This window comes from Mastigoproctus giganteus, chromosome 4, assembly GCF_048544385.1.
Source record: "Mastigoproctus giganteus isolate SK-2022 chromosome 4, ASM4854438v1, whole genome shotgun sequence".
NCBI classification, from domain to species: Eukaryota; Metazoa; Arthropoda; class Arachnida; order Uropygi; family Thelyphonidae; genus Mastigoproctus; species Mastigoproctus giganteus.
Genome location: NC_143578.1, coordinates 174,393,386 through 174,413,714, shown reverse-complemented (window position 1 = coordinate 174,413,714; position 20,329 = coordinate 174,393,386). Strand labels below are relative to the sequence as shown.

The window sequence follows — 20,329 nt, the reverse complement described above, 5'->3', positions numbered from 1 at the left end:
GTTTTACGTTATACCTTACGCTATCAGTTTCAAGAAGGCGCCTCCGTAGCCAGGTGGGCAGGAACAGCAGTGCGTAGCAGACGCTTCTTGATTAGACCGGGGTTCGAGCCCGTGACCACCATATATGGAGGATGCGGAAAGGTCAGAAAATGACCACCGCATATTCCCGGAGCAATATGGCCTTTGTTGCTAATGCTCCTAAAAAAAACAAATAACAACAAGTTCAAGATATATGTTATGTTGTTCCATTACGACCGCACTGTTAAATTAGTTATATCCGTACTAAAAAGTAAAATTCCTTAGCTGAACAGCAAAAGACATACGTCCAACGAGTGATTAGAAGCTACTTATTTATCACAATTAAACCCTACTATTTCACTTCACTACCGTTAGGTGTTACAATATTCGCATCACAATACTGATCTAATAGCGGTATACGAATAGTAAGTCGTAACTTACAAAATGGCTAGCTAAATTAAAAATAAGCTAACGAACGTAACTGACTATTTAAACTATTTGTAAAACACAATTTAATATGTTAATTAATCAAAAAGAGAATAAAAATTTCCGAAAAACAAAAAAATTTTGACCTCTTATTTTACATTTCTATCAAGGAATTATAATTCACAATATAAATATAAAAACCTATACAATATATATATACAAATTTTTTGTATATATATTAAAAGGGCCTTTAAATAAAGCCGGGGAAGAGGCCTCATATTTATATATGGCCGGGTCTCTTTCATCCTTAATCCGGCCCTGTTTGCTCCAACACGCCTTCCAAATAAAGGGAAATATGGTGACTTTCCTCCAGTCCCTACTAATCTGTCGTTCCATGTATTTCCACACAGAGAATCAGATTTACCACGATGCTGATCCCATTTTGCAAAGGTAGGGATGATGTTTGCACTTACGCAGACGACATTAAAATTCTGACGACCATCCAACCGTCCATGACCAATAGTACATTGTGTGGCCAGATAAATCATAAAATTCTGGAGTTATTTATGTATTTAGATAGATTTGGCTCGGCCCTAAATCCACAGAAGACTGTAATGATCATGTACTCTCTAATAAGATCGCCTACGCTTGTACAACCAAAACTAAATGGCATAACTATTCTAATTGTCAAAACTCATAGAGATCTTGGGATAATATTTGACATTAGACTTCGTCGCATATTGATATGCTTGTAAATAGATTGAACTTCTTACGTTGGACAAACAAACAGCACCTCTTGCATGTAAAACTAACTACAACAACTGCACGATATATAAGAACAACAGTGTATTCGGCCATACTGTATGGCGCTGAACTGTGGGCGTCAGCCACCCCTAAAATGGGCCAACAATAAACACCGTCTTCCCCATCAGTTAAGGACCACAGAGCTTGCTGAACAGCTTAAAATACAGCGTTTACCAGACATCATTGCTTGGAAACGATTCTTAACTACAATAAAGATGATGACTGGCGTGATCTCATCACCTTGCTTCTGGCTGCTAGGCCCCAGGTGCCAAGCGATATTGCTCTAAATCAGCGCTCTTTCTTGAAATAGAAATCGTTTCCTTATTTAAAGAATCATTTACATGGAACGATAGATTAGTAGGGACTGGAGGAACACACTATTAACTAAGCAATAGTAAAGAAATTAACTTTACTAGATTAGGAAGGAAAGCAACCTTCTCTTCTCTTCTCTTTTCTTTTCTTTTCTTTTCTTGTACGTATAAACTATTAACCCTCTAGTGCTTTGTCACAGAGTGGCACTGCTCCTGCCTCCACGTGGCGGGGCCGGTAACCTGGTAGGGAAAAGCCCTCCCTGCCAGGGCGAAATGAAGCGAACTGATCCAATACCCAGGAATTTACTGGGTACATAGATCCGAATATAACTGATCTAAGATATGAGGAATCTAGTCCTCCGGGAGATACAATTAAAACGATTAGAAAATGTGAAAGAAATGATTCTGTCTCCAGAAAGAGACTGAAAACGGCTTTGAAAGCTTTGAATGCCCCAGCTTACCTTATTATACATTCAAACACTGAGAAATCGGTAGGCCAATTGTCACCCTTTCTCATACAAAAGACCCTTGAGAGTTATGTCGGCCCACCAAAATATGTTAAGAGATTAAAATCAGGCGATATTTTAGTAGAAACGGTCCACTCTAAACATTCTGAAAAATTGTTACAAATGACAACCTTTGCAGGAATACCAGTGATGGTATCCCCCTCACAATACTTAAATGCCTCAAAAGGCGTCATTATGGAATGGAACCTTCTAAATGTACCTGAGGAGGAAATTCAAAGTGAACTTCAGGAGCAAGGAGTCATAAATGTTAAAAGAATAACAATTAAAAAAGAAGGGAAAATCACTCCCACTAGGAACCTGATACAGTACTTACTTTTAACACACCCAAACCACCCAGATCAGTAAAAGCTGGATATTTACATTTCAATATTAGACCAAACATCCCGAATCCTCTCTGCTGATTTAATTGAAGTTTGGCCACTCGCAGACTGTATGTTGAGGTAAGGCGACGTGTGCAAACTGTGGTTCGCAAGAGCACGTCACTTCTACTTGTACAACAGACAACAATAAATGTGCAAATTGTAAAGAAGGCCATATTGCTTTTTCAAGAGTGTGAAATCTGGAAGAAAGAAAAAAGAATCCAAAAGTACAAAACGGAAAATGGCGTTTCATACCAAGAAGCTAAAAAAGTAATAATAATAGACACAGGAAACTAAGTTATGCTCAAGTTAGTAGTACAATCAAAAGGACTCTGGAAGTATTCGTCTGTCTATCAGCCAGAACGGAAGGCGTTAGCCGCCCGAGACATCACCCGTCTCGGAGGCCTGGCATCTCTGTCCGGTTGGCATTTCTCTACGCGGTGACAATGGCTGCACCAGCGAGTTTTGGTCCATATGATAAAAACAGCTGGTACTTTGGGCCTTTGACACGTCAAGAAGCTACTGATATTTTATTAGCTGAGAAAGATACAGGTGTATTTCTAGTTCAAAACAGCATCACTGTCCAGGATGATCTGGTTCTCTGTGTCGGGGAAGACAGTAAAGTTAGTCACTACATTTTTAATAGAATCAAGCAAGGGATTCAGACCAGATTTCGAATTGGAGATCAAATGTTTCCTGACATACCATCTCTTTTAAATTTTTACAAGCTTCATTATTTAGAAAGTACACCACTAATTAGGCCTGCTCCAAAAAAGGAAAAAGTACGGGCTAAATATGATTTCGAAGGAAGCGTTGACTCTGATGATTTACCATTCAAAAAAGGAGATTTCCCGTTGAAAGATTTCGAAGAGCTGATTGCTCAACTACCAGTTATATCTGAAGATGAGGAACAGTGGTTGACTGCTAAAAATAGCATGGGACAAACAGGTTCAATTCCTGTGCCATATGTTGAAAAGATTGAGGATAATTTGTTAATGGAGGGTCAACAGCAGAGGCAGCACCAACAAAAACAGCAGCAGGATCCACAGTCTTCTGTGGCTAGTCAAAACAGATCTTCCACAGGACCTACAAGATACAAAACCCCATCTAATATTCAGAGAAAATTGCCAGCATTCGCAAAGGTTAAACAAGCATGTGTACCAAATGCATATGACAGAACTGCATTGAGATTGGTGATATCATTATAGTAACTAAAATGAACATTAATGGACAGTGGGAGGAAGAGCTTAGGGGTAAGATCGGGCATTTTCCTTTTACTCGTGTGGAATTTATTGACTCAGAAAACCCAGAGAAAAAGGAAGAGGAAGAGGAAGAAGAGCCTTAGATAGTTAAGAGACTCCTTGGAAAATTGAATCTGACTCCTAATATCCCTATGTAAATATGTGTGCTGTGTACAGAAGCTGCCATATGTAGGCTAGATGCACTTGACATCCTCACTGTCCATCTTCAACAAGCATGAAGACAACCTGTTTTACCTGGTGTCATGATCAGATCCTAGTCCCATATTAAAGAAATGAAATGTTGTTTTGCATTTCAAGTTCTAGATTTTGCTTGATGTTACAGACTTGTGTTTTCGCCTGTTTTCCAAGTCCCCTGTGGAATTGTTGGTGGGAATTCAAAGAAATATATCCAGAACCATGTGGAAATCATCCAAGCAGAAATTTTGTATTTATATGATTTTGCAACTGTTTGCGTATTTCAAAGACACATTAAGGCTCAGTTATTAACAGTGATATGTGGGTTTTTTCCCCTTTTTTTTGTTGATAATAATTGTACTGATACCAGAGATTTCCTAATTCAATATCCATGTAATACAAACAAATGTGACAATTTCTCCAAGAAAATCAATCTCAGAATGGACTCGCGAATTGTATAAAACATCTCCACCACAAAAGCAACAAGAAAAAATGGTCAATTCACCGCTGTCTTTTCCAACGGAAAATGCAGAAAGTGTAAGAAGGAAAGTAAACAAAGAAAGCAAAAGTAATAAAGAAAGAAAAATGGCAGAACAAATGGATACAGAGGTAATAAACCTCAGAGAGGATCCCGTACTCGAACTTTTTGTCGAAGAAGAAATGGATACCGGAAGACCCCCAGTTTCCAAAGAAAGATAAAACCAAGGCGGACAAAGTGAAAACAGCCCCAAGGAAACAATCCGAGGAATTATCTAACCCTAAATGACAGATACGATTATCCAGTGGAACTGTCGAGAGTTTCGCTCAAGCATTAATGATATAATAGACCTCATTTCCCAGTATCATCCAATAAGTCTCTGCCTACAAGAAAAATATTTAAAATTACAGCACCGCAATACAATCAAAAATTATACAATATATAGAAAGGACCGCATATCAGATACAACAACGCGAGGAGGAGTCGCAATATTAGTAAAAAGACACGTGCCATCTCAAGCAATGCCGTTGAACACGCCCATAGAAGCAGTCGCCGTCCGACTAGCAATAAGCTTCAACATTACCATAACGTCAATATACATATATCCTAGTCAAGATTTCTCCTTGAAATATTTCGAAGAGCTGATTGCTCAACTACCATCTTCGTTTTGCATTTTAGGTAATCTAAATGGACATCACCCACTATGGGGCGATCCCAAAATAGATCAGAAGGGTAAACAAATTGAGAAAATAATAAACGAGAACAACCTCATAATCTTGAATGATGACACACACACACACACACACACACACATATTTCCACCTCCCATCAAAAAGCAGCTCCACAATAGATCTATCAATCTGTTCCCCAATACTGTTCTCGAAGATCCAATGGATTGTGCATGAGAACTCATTGAGCAGCGATAACTACCCCATAATTTTGAAAATTACGAAGAAAACCCCATGCCAAGCCACCAGGCATCCTAGATGGCAAATATTTGATGCACAGGAAACCTTCGGAATATTAGCAAAACTAGACCGGAACGTCATTAAACAAGAATCAGTACAAAGAACAGTGGACTATGTCACAAATACCATTCTTCAAGCAGCGGAAAAGACAATACCCAAAACGTCTGCTTACATTAGAATATATCCAAAACCATGGTGGAACAGCGAGTGTCAGGAAGCTTAAAAAGAGAGAAATAGTCTGGAATCACTTTCGCAAAAATCCAACAATCTGATGCAATTCAAAAGAGCCAGAGCTAAGGTCAGGAGAGTGCACAAAATCAGCAAAAAAAGCGAGTTTGATCAAATTTGCATCCACTATAACCAGTTCCACACCTGCTACGCTTATCTGGAAGATCAGAAGGATGACAAACAATTCCCAAATAAATCCATCTCCACTACTAAATTGGAAAGGACAGTTAGTTAAAAATACCTCAGATATGGTCAATGTGCTCGGCGAAAACTTTGCCAATACATCTGCCATTTGCGCATACCCAACTGCTTTCAAAACTTACGAGAAGGAAACCGGAAAAATAAACATAAAATTTTCCACCAATCACTATGAACAATACAACTTGCCACTCACGGTTGCAGAATTAAAACAAACCCTGCTACAGACGAAACACAGGTCCCGATGAAATACATTATGCAATGATACAACAATTAGATGAGCAATCTCAATTAGTCCTGTTAGATTTATTTAATAAAATATACCTTGAGAATACAAAGGTTGGTAGGGTTGTTAATGACAGTAATGGCAGTGTGCTACTGCAACAGGATCTAGATAATTTGGGCAGATGGGCTAAGAAGTGGCAACTGAAGTTTAACCTTGACAAATGCAAAGTACTGCATATGGGTAGAAGTAACCCCAGAGAAACGTACCAACTGTGTGGTACTACACTTAAGGTGGTAGAAAATGAAAAAGACCTGGGAGTAATTGTGCAGTCAGATATGAAGTTTTCTGAGCAATGAAACAGGCTGCCAGGATAGGTCATGGGGTTTTGTCAATGATATATAGGAATTTTGCTAGCAGGGAAAAGGAGGTGATTGTCCCTCTGTATAAGGCAATGGTCAGGCCACGCCTTGAGTACTGCGTACAGGTCTGGAGGTCTCATTTTAGGAAGGATGTAGATTTACTTGAGCGTGTACAGAGAAGGGCAACAAGATTGGTGAGGGGAATGAAGGGATCCTCTTATCAAGAGAGGCTTAAGTTCTGCAAATTGCAGTGGCTGGAGACTAGGCACCTGCGCGGTGATCTGATCGAGGTGTATAAGGCCTTGAATGGGTTGAGCACGCTGAATTCTGATGGGATCCTTCCACTTGTTCAGATTACGAACCTAAGGGGACATAAAGACAGATGTAGAATAGATGTGCAGAAATTTGCCTTTAGCCAGCGGGTGGTTAATTGCTGGAACAAACTTCCATCTGCCGTTGTGGAAGTTGATAGGTTAAATAAATTTAATGACGAACTGGACAGGCAATTTAGAGATAATGGTGTGATTTTTTTTTTTTTTTTTTGGCTGATGCTGCATAAGCTCATACACATGCTTTCTTGCATCACATGGCACCACGCAATAATACTGGCTTTCCCGAAGCAGGGAAAAGACCAATCAGACCCACAGAGCTATCGCCCTATCGCTTTGACCAGCTGCTTGGGCAAGTTCTTGGAGAAAGTTCTCAATAATAGACTAACGTGGTATCTAAAAAGCAATAACCTTTTCAATCCAGCACAATATGGCTTTCGAAAAAATTGCTCTACCTTAGATGTACATATACATCTGGAAAATCAGGTAAGAAACACTTTCCTCAGAAAACATCAAGTCATAGTTAATTTTGATATTCAGAAAGCATATGATACTACGTGGCGGTATGATATCCTTAGAGGACTGCACCAACTTGGTCTTAGAGGACACCTATCTCTATACGTAAGCAATTTTCCAAAAAAAAAAAAAAAATCGAACATTCCAAGTTCGACTTAACAATACACTTTCCAGAACATACACTCAGGAAGAAGTGATCCCTCAAGGATCCGTACTAAGTGCCACACTTTTTGCAGTACACTTTAGCACAATAATAGAACAAATACTAGCCAACATCAGCACAACTGTTTATGCAGATGACTTCAACATTTCTGAAGTCATCTGCATAAACAGATGACTTCAGAAATGCATCAAGCGCAGCATAAAGTAAAGTAAAGTGCAGCCATTATCAACCCACTGCAGGATGGAAGCCTCCTCAACGATTTATGTTGAGGGAAATGGACCATAATCTGCCACGCTGGTCCAGTGCGGGTTGGCAGATCGACCGTATTCAGCAGTCAGGGGCTTGAACCCCGGTCTACTCAAAGAGCGTGTGCTACTGCACTCCCGCTCCTGCCCACTCGGCTACGGAGGCCTGGTAAGCGCAGCATATGAGAACAATATAACGACAATTGCAGGTAGCCATAAACAAAGTGATAAAATGGACAGAAAGAAATGGATACAGAATTTCCACACAACAGACCGTGTGTATACATTTTTGCAGGAAAAGTAGTTTCCATCTTGATCCCGAACTCAGGCTGAAAGGGCAAATAATCCCTGTTAAAAATAGTGTCCGTTTTCTAGGTCTTGTTTTATCAGAAAATTAACCTTTTTGGAGCACATTAGTCACTTAAGCGTCCAGTGTATAAAGAAAATGAATATCTTGAAGGTCCTGTCTGCTATGTCCTGGGGAGCGGATAGAACAATACTATTACGATTATATCGCCTACTCATTCGGTCCAAGTTAGACTATGGTGCCCAGTCTATGACTCGGCGAGACTTAGTGCCCTGAGATGGCTTGACCCAATACATCACTGCGCTCTCCGAATAGCTCTTGGAGCTTTCCGTACTTCGCCTGTGCTGAGCCTGTATGCGGAAGCTTAAGAACCTCCACTATAAATCAGAAGACATAATAAATTACTTTCCTACGCAACTAAAATAAAATCCCTACCAGGTCACCCCATACAGGAATTTCTCTTTACACCAAAATGGGAACAACAATACCAACAACAACAACAAAGAATCAAACCTGCGAGCATGAGATGAAAAAATCTTCTCCTCAGTAGAAATCTTAACCTCGATAATATAACTCCACTGACGAAGCAGTCTACACCACCATGGACCATGAAACAGCCTACATATGATTTCTCCTTCCACATTTGGGATAAACAAGCATTTCCACATATCAACTATCAGCATCTGCATGATGCTTACAAGTCGCAATTTTTAGATCATCGCTTCCTATATACAGATGGCTCAAAAAATGATAATCATGTGGAAGCGTCATTTACACATCTGATGCCACCACATCCCAAAAACTCCAAAAAGACTGCAGCATTTATACTGCAGAACTGCAAGCCATAATGTTAGCACTAAACCAAATCGAACGCTCAAGCTCACCAAACAGCATCATTTTTACTGACTCCCTTAGCTCCATGATGGCCATACAATTTTTTTTTTTTTTTTTTTTTTTAATACTCCGGGACGACAACCAAGTCAATAGAGTTTACAATAAATCGTCAATACAAATATTTATCGTATTTAGTAGTCACGAGCATGAACGCCGGTCCACTCAAGGAACGCGTGCTATACACTTTGGCTCCTGACCACTGGGCTACGTCGCTCCTTCAACAAGGTCATAACATAAGATTTTGCGAGATCCTAGGTCATGTCGGAATATATGGTAACGAACAAGCAGACAAAACTGCTAAGGAAGCCAACAGCAAAATCAACCGGTGAAATACCACCACTTTGCTTATTGGAGGCTTGAAGTGGTGAAACCCATGTTTAGTCTCTAGAGCAAAGTTTCCGGCATCCCCCTCCCCTCTCCCATACTTCTCCTTCAACCCATGCACGGTACTAAGTACTATAGGTTTTGATACCTTTCGTGTTTGGGGTTCTCATAAAAAAAAAAAAAAAAAAAAACTTTCTCGCACCCGAATCCATATCTTCCACAGATTACAAAAGTTATTCCTAACAGCGGGATACACCATTGGCAACAGCAATGGCAAGGTCTAAACAATAACAAATTGCACCAAATTAAAAGTTCACGGCAACCATGGAAATCCAGCAAACAACAAAACAGACGTGACGAAGTGATACTTGCAAGGTTAAGAATAGGACACGCTCATTTCAGCCACTGTCATCTTTTGTGAGGGAAGATCCCCCTCTATGTCCTATATGTCACACACACACACACACACACACACACACACACACACACACACACACACACACACACACACACACAACAAACAATAGAACACTGATTACATGTCCAAACCAAATATAACCTTCGCAGTAAGCTATAGTCACTCCGTGACGCTTGGAAACTATTCGCAACAAAATACGAATACAAACAAAACTGTTTTAAAAAACCTTCCAGGCGCATTTTAGCCGCAGTAGCTCTTGCGCCAAGAATCTCTAAATCGATCAATCTGGCAGCTATGTGAGTGGCACATCCCACCATCTGACTTAAGAGGCAGATGGTGGATGAATCCCTGAGGATGATAGCCAACAGATTGAAGATGGCCAACAGGTTCTTACCAGCGTTGCAGTCAATTCACAGCTTAGCACATTTGGAAGTTGTCTTTGATAAGCTTGTAGAAGATCGGAACTACAGAAGACAAACTGCGGTGTGGTTAGCTGAGGCTACTGTTGCCTAGCAGTTTTGTGTATTTCTGTCAACGACTGTGTACGCAATTGTTGTAATTATTTGAACAAGTGTATATCTCGCATAGGTTGTTTCAGTAGATGTTATGTTAAGCTGAACTTTTTACTACAACTGACAGGACACTAGACAGTAATGTAGTGATGAGACTTTCATTTTATATTTTAGCTATTCTTTTTTATTTCATTTTATGTTAATCCTCTGGCATTTTCTGCCGTGAAGGGAATTTGTCACTTACCAATGTACTACTATATTTATATTTGGTAGGACAAATAAAAATTCTTTCATACTACTACTACTTACTATGGCTGTATTAGTGTGAACGAACAAGAATAAGTAGGGTACCACAAACCCCAGAACAAACCTAACGTCACAACGATTTGCCCTGGTACTGCACGACTTTCAAACATATTTGTTTTTAAATTAGTGGAAAAATTAACCTTTTAGAGATGGCATTACGTTGCCAAACGGTCAATCTGCGATTCACACACTGTCTCATCGTTTAAATAAAAGAATGATTAACTTTGTCGCATCATTTGTTTGAAAGTAGTGCAATATTAGTTCTTCTATATACCCCGAGTTGGCTTTGCATTCGCAACACCCCTTTGTGTAGGAATGGACTAATCTGTAACGCTGGTGAAGCCTCAAAATCGGGAAAGGTTAATATAAAAGACTAGTTCACATACGGCGATCAGTTTTTGAGTTCTGAAAAGAAGAATGGATGGGCGTAGAGGCTGTATTACGTCAAAAGCCAAGAGGTATTAGCAAGTGTTGCTAATATCAAAGCCAAGTCAGTGTATGTTATTACAGCAATATACCTTATATTATAAGGCTATATTTTTACCAGTTGCGGCTGCCATATGGTTTCCTAGAGTTACTCTCGTCACAGTGAAGGCCAAACTTTTATCACTGCAGAGAAAGATGATATTGGCAACAATACAGATGCTGCAGAACAACATCAACCAATGCTTTACAAGTGATCTCAGGCTGTATCCCGATTGACCTTTATGTGGCATACCGAGGTATGATTTCTAACTTAAAGAAAGGTTTGGCAACTCAAATCCTCGACATTGCAAGTAATCTGGCCACGGACATTCGGCAGGAGAAAATTAATCTTTGGACAAAATTCACTGAGAAGTGGAAATACAGATGGCAATCCAGTGAAAGAAAGGACTCACTACCAGGGAGTTCACTGAAGACGCAACGTTCGCTGTAAATAAGAAAGTTATGGGATGGTTTTATCCTTCAATGACAACGTCATATTTAATAACTGGACATGGTTCACTGCGGGATAAATTGTGTAAATTTGGACTTGAACCTGACCCTTTGTGTTTTTGTGGGGCAGTAGAAGATTGGAGGCATGTTCTGCTTCATTGCCCGGCTTATGACGACTTCAGACAAGAACTATTTAACAGCACTCAACCTATTAGGACTGACAACCTTGATATTTTGATTCAAGATGCCAAGAACTTTGTAGCATTCCAATAATTCTGACAAGGTGTTTAAAAGAAGACGCACCTTGTTTACTAATTCTAGAAGTGGACAGTAGACTGATGTATTCGTGAAGATATATTTCTACCTTACAACTGTTAACTTAGAAACTAAATGCGGTGTTCGTAAATTAGTGATAATATAGAATGTATAAAATGGTATTAACTATCCATACAATTTTTATTTATTTTTTTTTTTTCCATAGAATTTTTTTTTTTTTTTTTTTCCCTCGGGTTGGGCAGCCTGAGGGCTTCTGTACTTTGGTATTGCACTCCTTCCACTGGACGACAAATTGGTGCAGCAGCACTAGATAATAGAATCAAGTACAACTACTCATGCTTAGAAATGGGCAATGATTGACCGGGTGTTGATCGCTGTAGAGTGTAGACACTGTTACTCTCTCTCTCTCTCTCTCTCTCTCTCTCTCTCTCTCAACACAGATTTTCCAAGGTAGAGTTCGACTAAACGTCTAGGTGCACCCAAAACAAGTACATCCGCATACATACATACATACATACATAGTATATCTTTTATTGTGTTTTATTGCTTGCAAGGGAAGATGTATAATTAAAATTGTTTCTTACGCAGAATGCGATGATTGTAAATAGAAAGTGTTTGTATCTATGTATATTTGTATATATGTAATAAACATGTATGTAAATATGAATATATATATATATATATATATATATATATATATATATATACCTTATTAGATTACAAAATTCGTTATGAAGCCAAAGTTTGTTCTATTGTCATCTTTGCGATCATTGCATTAACTTAATCAGTTTAAATCCTGATGGCTGCAAAAACAGCATCACAGAACATGTGCGAACTAACTCCATATAATTTAATAATTATTTTAGTTTTTTAGTTTATTTTCATAATCTACAGTGTATTTATTTTATTTTGTATAATCTAATTACTGTTATATTAAAATTAATTGTTTAAAATTATTGATTACATAAGTAATGAAATATAACTACAATTTTCTTTTTAATTTTTATTAAATAAATTCATAATTTCGTTTATTTAATAATAATAATAATTAATATTACAGAATTATGTAAGTTTATTTTGCCTTATCTTTATGCTGAAACATTTTGTACAGGGATTTGAAGGGGAAAAAATAAAAAAAACCTAAATTAGAGCCCCGAATGAGCGAAATTGACTACCGTATTTACCCATGTAAAAAAAAAAAGTGAACAGAGTGCGCCGATTGTGAAAATTGGGACTACGAGAACTGTTCTGTTGTTGTTAGCAACTAATGCTATATTGCTCCGGTGAGGGTGGTCATTCCCTGACCTTTCCGCATCCTCCGTATTTGGTGGTGACGGGCTCGAACCCCAGGCTAATCAAAAAAGCGTGTGCTATGCACTGCTGCTTCTTCCCACCTGGCTACGGAGGCACCGAGAATTGTTCTAACAAAACAGATTTACACGTTCTTGTGTAATCTGTAAACCTGAGAAGAAATGAATATGCCACGTCCTTACGGAAAAAGGGTTGTCCAGAAAAGCTCCACATTTTCTTATTACATACGAGGGCTATTCAGTTAAAGCACATTCGACGCGTGACGTTTCTCAGTAGGTGAAGGACACAGTTGTGCTTAAATCAACATACGAACTCGTTAGTTCATAACAAGGCTTGCTTCATTACGGATGCGGGTAATTTTTCTTTTGGCAATTCAAATAGATGGTGCAATCCAAACCAGCATGCAGATTCGGATGTTAACTGAAGGACGAGAACCGCAATAAATACATAACAATGTGTTTTCTGCGTACGATGAAGGTTACTTCCCAGAATCAGTACCATAACGGTCAGAGAACTTTCACAACTTCTGTATATTATTGCAGATGAACTGTTTATCCTTCAGGGTTTGCGCGTGTAGCACAGTGAATATAATCACCTCCTCCCCATTCAGAATTCGAACCCTGGTAAAGGCCCGGGTTCGAATTCTCAATGATAAGAGGGACTGTTATGGCTGAGTTAGTCAGTCTCAGGTGCGGATAGCAAGGTTCCATCCCCCCCCCCCCGAAACTCGGGTTTTTTCCCCAAAAAAACAGGAAAATCGACCAGAGAACACACTCAATTTATGGACCTATTTTACATGAGCAGATGAGGTAGTTCTCGGGTGGCCCCTAATATGACAGTTTTGCTTCAAAAGATTCCCCGAGAATCATTCAAAATCACCCTGCATATTTTTGGTCAGTTGAAAATAAGTGTTAATAGGACGTCGTTTTAATTCGGACCCTGAAGCGAAAACAGCAGTCGAAGGATGGTTTCGGTAGCCAAAAGAATTTTTTTATGACCACATAAAAGAACCAGTGGGACGCATATCTAAATGCTGAAGATGACTAGTTTTATATTTACAAAAATAATTATTTGTAAAATATAATTTCTTTGTATTTTGTGATAAACTATCCTTTTGATTTTTGTAACTGATCTAATGTTATGTTACTCAAATATACGAAGGATGTTTATGTGGGACTGAAAAAAAATCCTACAGAAGGCTTTGAAATCAGTTTTTTTTTTTTTTTTTTTTTTTTTGGCAATCTCTCACGCTTGCAGTAATGATTGAGCTAATGTATGAGAATGATCGGATAATTATCTCTGTTGAATGATGTTCTGCTGCAGTTTCCATATAATTAAACACCTGTTCGAATGACTCTGCACTAAATCCTTAATCCTGTGGGTTGGACTATTCAGAATGAATGAATGAACCGAGGCTATGAGAGCGTCAATATTTCTGTCTGTAAATTGAATACATTTTATAGTCAGTCTGTCGTTAGCAGAAGAAAATCCAGCAGATTTTGTGAATAAAATCCACGGAGCTGATGTCTGAAGCAGACTTGATCATGCTGTGAAAAATTCTATTATAGTTCCATACACTACCGTATTCAGGTATCTTCGTAAAGGGGGGCATGATGACGACCAGGTTTTTGAGTGTTTTTTTTTTTTTTTTTTAGATAGACTTAGGCACACCAATAAGCATGGTTAAGGGGGCATATGCCCCTCTTCCTTCCTGAATACGCCCTTAGTTCCATCTCTCCCAAAGAGAATGGAACCTGTGACTTTTCCACAGACTCAATATATTAACTGCGAATGCATTCATTTCAGACTGCAATTATCTAATGCAGGAAGTCAGCGATCACTGCGTTGGTAATTAAAACAAAATAATAAATAAACTTCTTGTTTCTACTGAAGATAGAGAGAATACTGTACAACCGTATTTCACCGTAGTAGTCGGGAGTGTGCCTGCAATGTGCACTCCTGTCAAGGGCACAAGTGCACTTGCTTGAGTGACCACAGTGACCGCGGTCACTCAAGCACGTGCACTTATGTGCCCTTGACCACTCGGTTAAGGCAACCCACACACTACTTTAAATCGCTCTTGCGCAGTTGCATAAAAATTAACAAAATAAATCATCTCTTGTTAAAATAATTAAAGCACAATCCGGGAAACATTCGTTCCGTTAGTCAAAGGCATTGGCATAACAGATGGTTGTGTGTCGTAAGGTTTTACTCGCATCAACAACTCAGACCATATTGTGCCGTATATAATATGCTTGTGAATATAGAATATAGGAATTATTGATCATTTAATAACTCTCAATTATCAAATTTATCAAATACCAGAAGCTTCCTATATCTAAAACAAAGGTAATCCCTGTTGATTTATAATATAATATGCCTGTGAATTGCACGTGTTTTGTGGTCGATTTTCTGGACGAAAAACCCGAGTTTCCGGGAGAAAAGCAATGATGCCCTCTCCTGAGACTGAAATTAAGAAAAGCACAGTTGTGAAAAGGGCACATAAAAATTCCCCGCGTCATCGATGGGATTCGCACTCAGGTCTCTTCCACCCGGTATGGGAAGGACGCGGATTATACCAACCGTGCTACCCAAGAGGGCTTAATCACGATGACAATTGCTGTTTGTCCTGGCGGCGATTAGCACTCGATCCCCTGGCCCTGTCCCCTCCCTTGTATCTGCCCACCTGTTTTATATTGCATTGTATAAGCAGGTGATGTTGTTACTAAAAGAGCGCTCTATTTCGTGAAAATGGCTGCACCTAATAAAATTGTACCAAATAAATTAGCCACTCAGTTCAAGGTGATTCACGAAGAAACAAACAGTTTCAAAAAAAAAAAAAAAAAAATCACAAAAATGAAAAATGGCAATTATTATTGTCGGAGGTCGAGAACCTCTGAAAGTTTCTACGCATCTTACAATCCCCACGAGTCACACGGAAGATTTAGGAAGAATCGAATTATCGATTCTTCCTAAATCTTTGCCAATAAATCTATGCTAATTGATGCTGTTGCCTCAGCGAGCGATCTACGCTTCGATTCAAGGATGTCTTGGCAATGGTGGCACAAACAGAATATCGTTGAAGCCCCAACACTGTGTGGTTTCTCTACAAAGAGAAGCCACACAGTGTTGGGTGTCTCGGGAGCCAGGAGCACCCTACGTCATCTTTTTCGGTAACTCGACCCGTCCATAGCATGTACTATGTTAATAAGATTTTCATGTACGAAAGTGAAGAAGCGCACTCTTTTGCTGGAAGATTAAATATCGGTGGAACCTTTGTGAAGTTGAAGCGTAAGCCACTTGCAGATAAATGCACCCATTAATCGTAATTTCCTAAATAATAAAGGGTCATAAATGACCTTGGGAGGATCTTCAGTTCCCTATACTCCTGAATGTTGTGGAGGTTGACCTGCCCACTTAAGTGAAAAATAGCAACGTAGTTGCAAGAAAACTCTGCGGCCATTCCATCCTCTTCTACTTTTTTTCTGAAAGTTGCAGCGAAACTCTCATTGCTCGCATTTGTCATCCTGTTGTAAGGCTTGCACTCTGCAACTTTTAAGCATTCAGAGATAGATTCTTTTTGAGAATAAGCCAGAATGTAGTTTGGGGCATATTCAAGTTACTGTTAAATCTGTAAGAGTGCTTTTGCTTCACTAAAAGATTTTTTCATGCTGTTTATCAGTGGCACGGGGATTATTCGGGATCTTTCCCTTACAAGCAGCAGCTTTTACTTTAAACAAACTGGATGATAGAAGATGCTTCTTTCCCTGCAGACAAATCCGGGTTTACAGAAGTGCAGTGCTGCAACTGCAACATAGCTTCAAGTGGGGAACTGGAATAGTGCAATTAATGTTGGCACGGAAACCATGCAATCAAATTTTAGGACGTTTAAAAGTATGGGTTTCAGACTACCAACATTACCTGAAGAAGCCACTTCAACCAAATGTCCCTCCCCGGAAGATGTAACAGAAATTACATTTCCTGCGGAATAATTACATATAATTATATATAATTATATATATATATATATATATATATATATATAAACTTAATATAACTCTCGTTTAGCGTTTCAGAATTTACTTTCATACGCATGGATAGTTTTCATGAAGATCTGAAAATATTTACTTTTTGAATTACCTTTTATACGTAATTCCTCTGACTTTATATGGTCGCCCCGAATGAAAACCGAAAATATATTTATTATATTATATCCAATATAATCAGGGGTGGCCAACTTCATTTGTGATGCGATCTACTTTTTTTCTTCAAAATGTGCCGCGATCTACCATCTCAAGAATTTCATTGAACATAGTTAAAATAGTTAAATCAACACATGTTGACAAATGTTGTTTATAAATTTTAAAATTTAATACAATTCAGAATTCTTATTTTAAATTCATACGTATTTAAATTTTTAATTTATGTGACGTTTGTGTCTTCATGTCATCTGCCAAGCTTTCAAAATCGGGGATATACTCTGTTAAGGCCAACCCTAAAGAATCTTCTGTATGCAAGTCCGTAAGGCTAAAGCGATTCTTCGTTTTTTTTTTTTTTTTTTTTTGTTTGAAATACGAAAAGGCCGATTCACATAGAATTGTATAACCAAAACAGGAATTTAAAAGTTCACTGCATTTTTTTACATTTGGATACTTTTCACGGCAACCATATTTCCAAAAGTCTTTTTCTGATGATCCGGCTTTTAGGAAGATATTATTTCGCAATATAATAATTTCATTTTCAAGTAATATTTTCTCCATGTGAAAAATCTCAGCGATTTTTCTGCAGTTGTCTAAGTCGACATTAAATGGATAAGAAATATAGTGAACAATGTCTTCAATTGTTTTAAAATCACCGAATCTGGTTTTAAAATCATCCACAACTTTCTCAATTTCAGAAACATATTTCTCACAAAACAGGATATTTTTGCAAATGATCTTGCATATTTGAAAAATGATCGAATTCTTTTTCTTTGAGATCCTTAGCCATTGCCAGAAATTGATATTTATATGCATAAATGCTACTAATCATGTCACCTACATTTTTATTTTTTTCCTCGTAATTCCAAATTCAGATTACTTAATTTACTGGTAAAATCTGCCAAAAAAAAAAAGCCAGATTACACAAATTTCAAACAAATTTTTTAATTTCATTCAACAAATTTCGAAATCTCTGTAGAAACTTACTCCGACTCAGCCACCTTTCTGCAATTTGTTTCATATCAAAGTCGACATTAAATGGATACGATCACATCTGTGTGTAATATCAGATCTGGTTCATTTTCATTGAGTTGCATCTTGAAAAGTTTCCTTTGAAGAGATTGTCTGATGGAATTCGCGATTTTGAAAGCGATGTCCAAACACTTTTAGTATTTAATCTTTTGCTGGCTAACACTTGTTGGTGGATGATACAGTGGTAACTCAAAAAATCTGAGAATTCATCATCTTTTTGTCACAATGATGCTTTGTCTTTACTTTAGCTCCATCTGTTGTTATTAATACGAGTTTAAATAGTAGTAATTTCATTTTTTTCAATGAAATTTTTGAATGTGTTAAATATATCAAGACCTCTAGTTCTTTCTTTCAACGAAGTCCATACGAATAAAACAGATTGAGCTGTTCACTGACATCTGTAGATTCATCCAGTTGTAAAGAAAAGGACACACCATTAGCAATATAAGCACCCAATTGTTCGCTCACATTTTCACTCAGTTTTTCAATGCGTCGCGTCACAGTATTTCGAGATAACTGCAGATCTTGAAGAGCACTTTTAATTTCATTTTTGTTCTTAAAATTTTCAAAAAGAGAATCTGTTATTTCTAAAAATGCGCCTTTGATGAACTGACCATCAGAAAATGGTTTGTATTTTTTTCAAGAAGATAACTCACTTTAAATGATGGTACAGTTACTGCTGTAGATTGTAAATTAGGTGTCACGAAGAAATTTTGTTGTACGAATAATCTGGATTTAAGTTCTTTTAATTTATTTTTTCTAAGGTCACTATTAGGCAGAAAATCCGATTGGCATTTACCATGGAGTGTGTTGAAGTGCCTTTCTAAATTTCCTTTTTTGTGGTTATAGCCACGGAAGCATTGCAAATCAAACAAAAACATTTTTCTTTTATCATTGCAAAAAAAATATTCTAGTTCCCACTCTTGATGAAAATGATACGTTTTACTCTTTTTCGTAGTATTCATTTTAAATCAAATCAAATTAATGTATAAGTACTGTCGAGTTATTAATATTAAGTAAGCTAAATAAGAATTCTACACATACACTATGCTCTCCACAACGAACTGCTTGAATTTTCACTAGACAAGCATAGCGGCTGCGCGGCGACAAGACTAGTCACGTGGTTCAACGGATTGGTGATAATCGTATGCAGTGGGGCCCTTAATAATAAAGAAACATTTAGATTTTGACTAATTTATTTATTATTATTAGCCATATGGTGCAAGGAAGCCTGAGGTGCAGCCTTCTGCTGCACCGGGAAAAAAAGAAAAAACTTTCTGAATTACCCTGAGAGAGAAAACAAGAGTCAGAAATAGAAGGGAATCACCAAGAAAGAGAAGAATGATGATATCCAGCTCAGGATCCTGGGTGTGCCAAGCCCATACTCGCTAGATGTGAGCTCCTGGGGATTTTTTATATATATTTAAAATTCGTCGTGATCGACCGAAATGAAAGCCGCAATCGGCTTGTTGGCCACCCCTGCAATATATTATAATACTTATTTTTACTCCGAAATATATTCAACCTGTAGCACTTGTAATTGTTTTTAAATAATTATTTAACAAATTTACGTAGAATAGTAAATAAATTGGCCATTTTTCAGTTATCGATGTTTAGTAGGAAGTATAATAAAAGTTAAATGGAGAAACTAAATGCAATTATTTTATTTTATTATTTTATATTTTATTTTATAACTGGCACTCACTTATCTTACAACGGCGCGTGCCTCCTTTGAAACAACGCATCCAAAAGATATAAAGTTGTTGAAAAACTTTAGCAATCGTTAAAACGAACTGATACATTTTATTTAAAGATTAATGCTGAAGTATTAATTTTTCATTTTTACAATTTGATTAATAAAAATATATTAAATAAACTAATCAACATTTTATATTATAAAACTTATGAATAAAATTTTTGCTAGTGATAACACCATTAAAAATCTATTTGGAAGTTCCTAAAAATCTGAAAGTATTCAAATAAGTTTTAAAAATGAATTCATGCCACCATATTTCCTTTCATAAAAGGAAAATGCATTTTAAGCTATTTACTAAAAACACATATCTGAGCGTGATTCCAGCGCTCAGATATGTAAAGAATTTACATATCTGAGTACAATTCCAGTAAAGAATTCGTTACAAAAATGTGTGCCATGGAAATAAAATATTTCCGAGCCGAAACGGTTCCGGTTATCTTTTTCATCAATACTGTATTTTTCATGTCTTTCATATTTTTCATACCAGT

General features: G+C 37.6%; 1 pseudogene; it reads left to right on the top strand.

Moving 5' to 3' along the window:
- Positions 1–2,891: 2,891 nt before the first annotated feature.
- LOC150087214 (adapter molecule Crk pseudogene) lies at positions 2,892–3,790 on the top strand (annotated as a pseudogene).
- Positions 3,791–20,329: the final 16,539 nt, after the last annotated feature.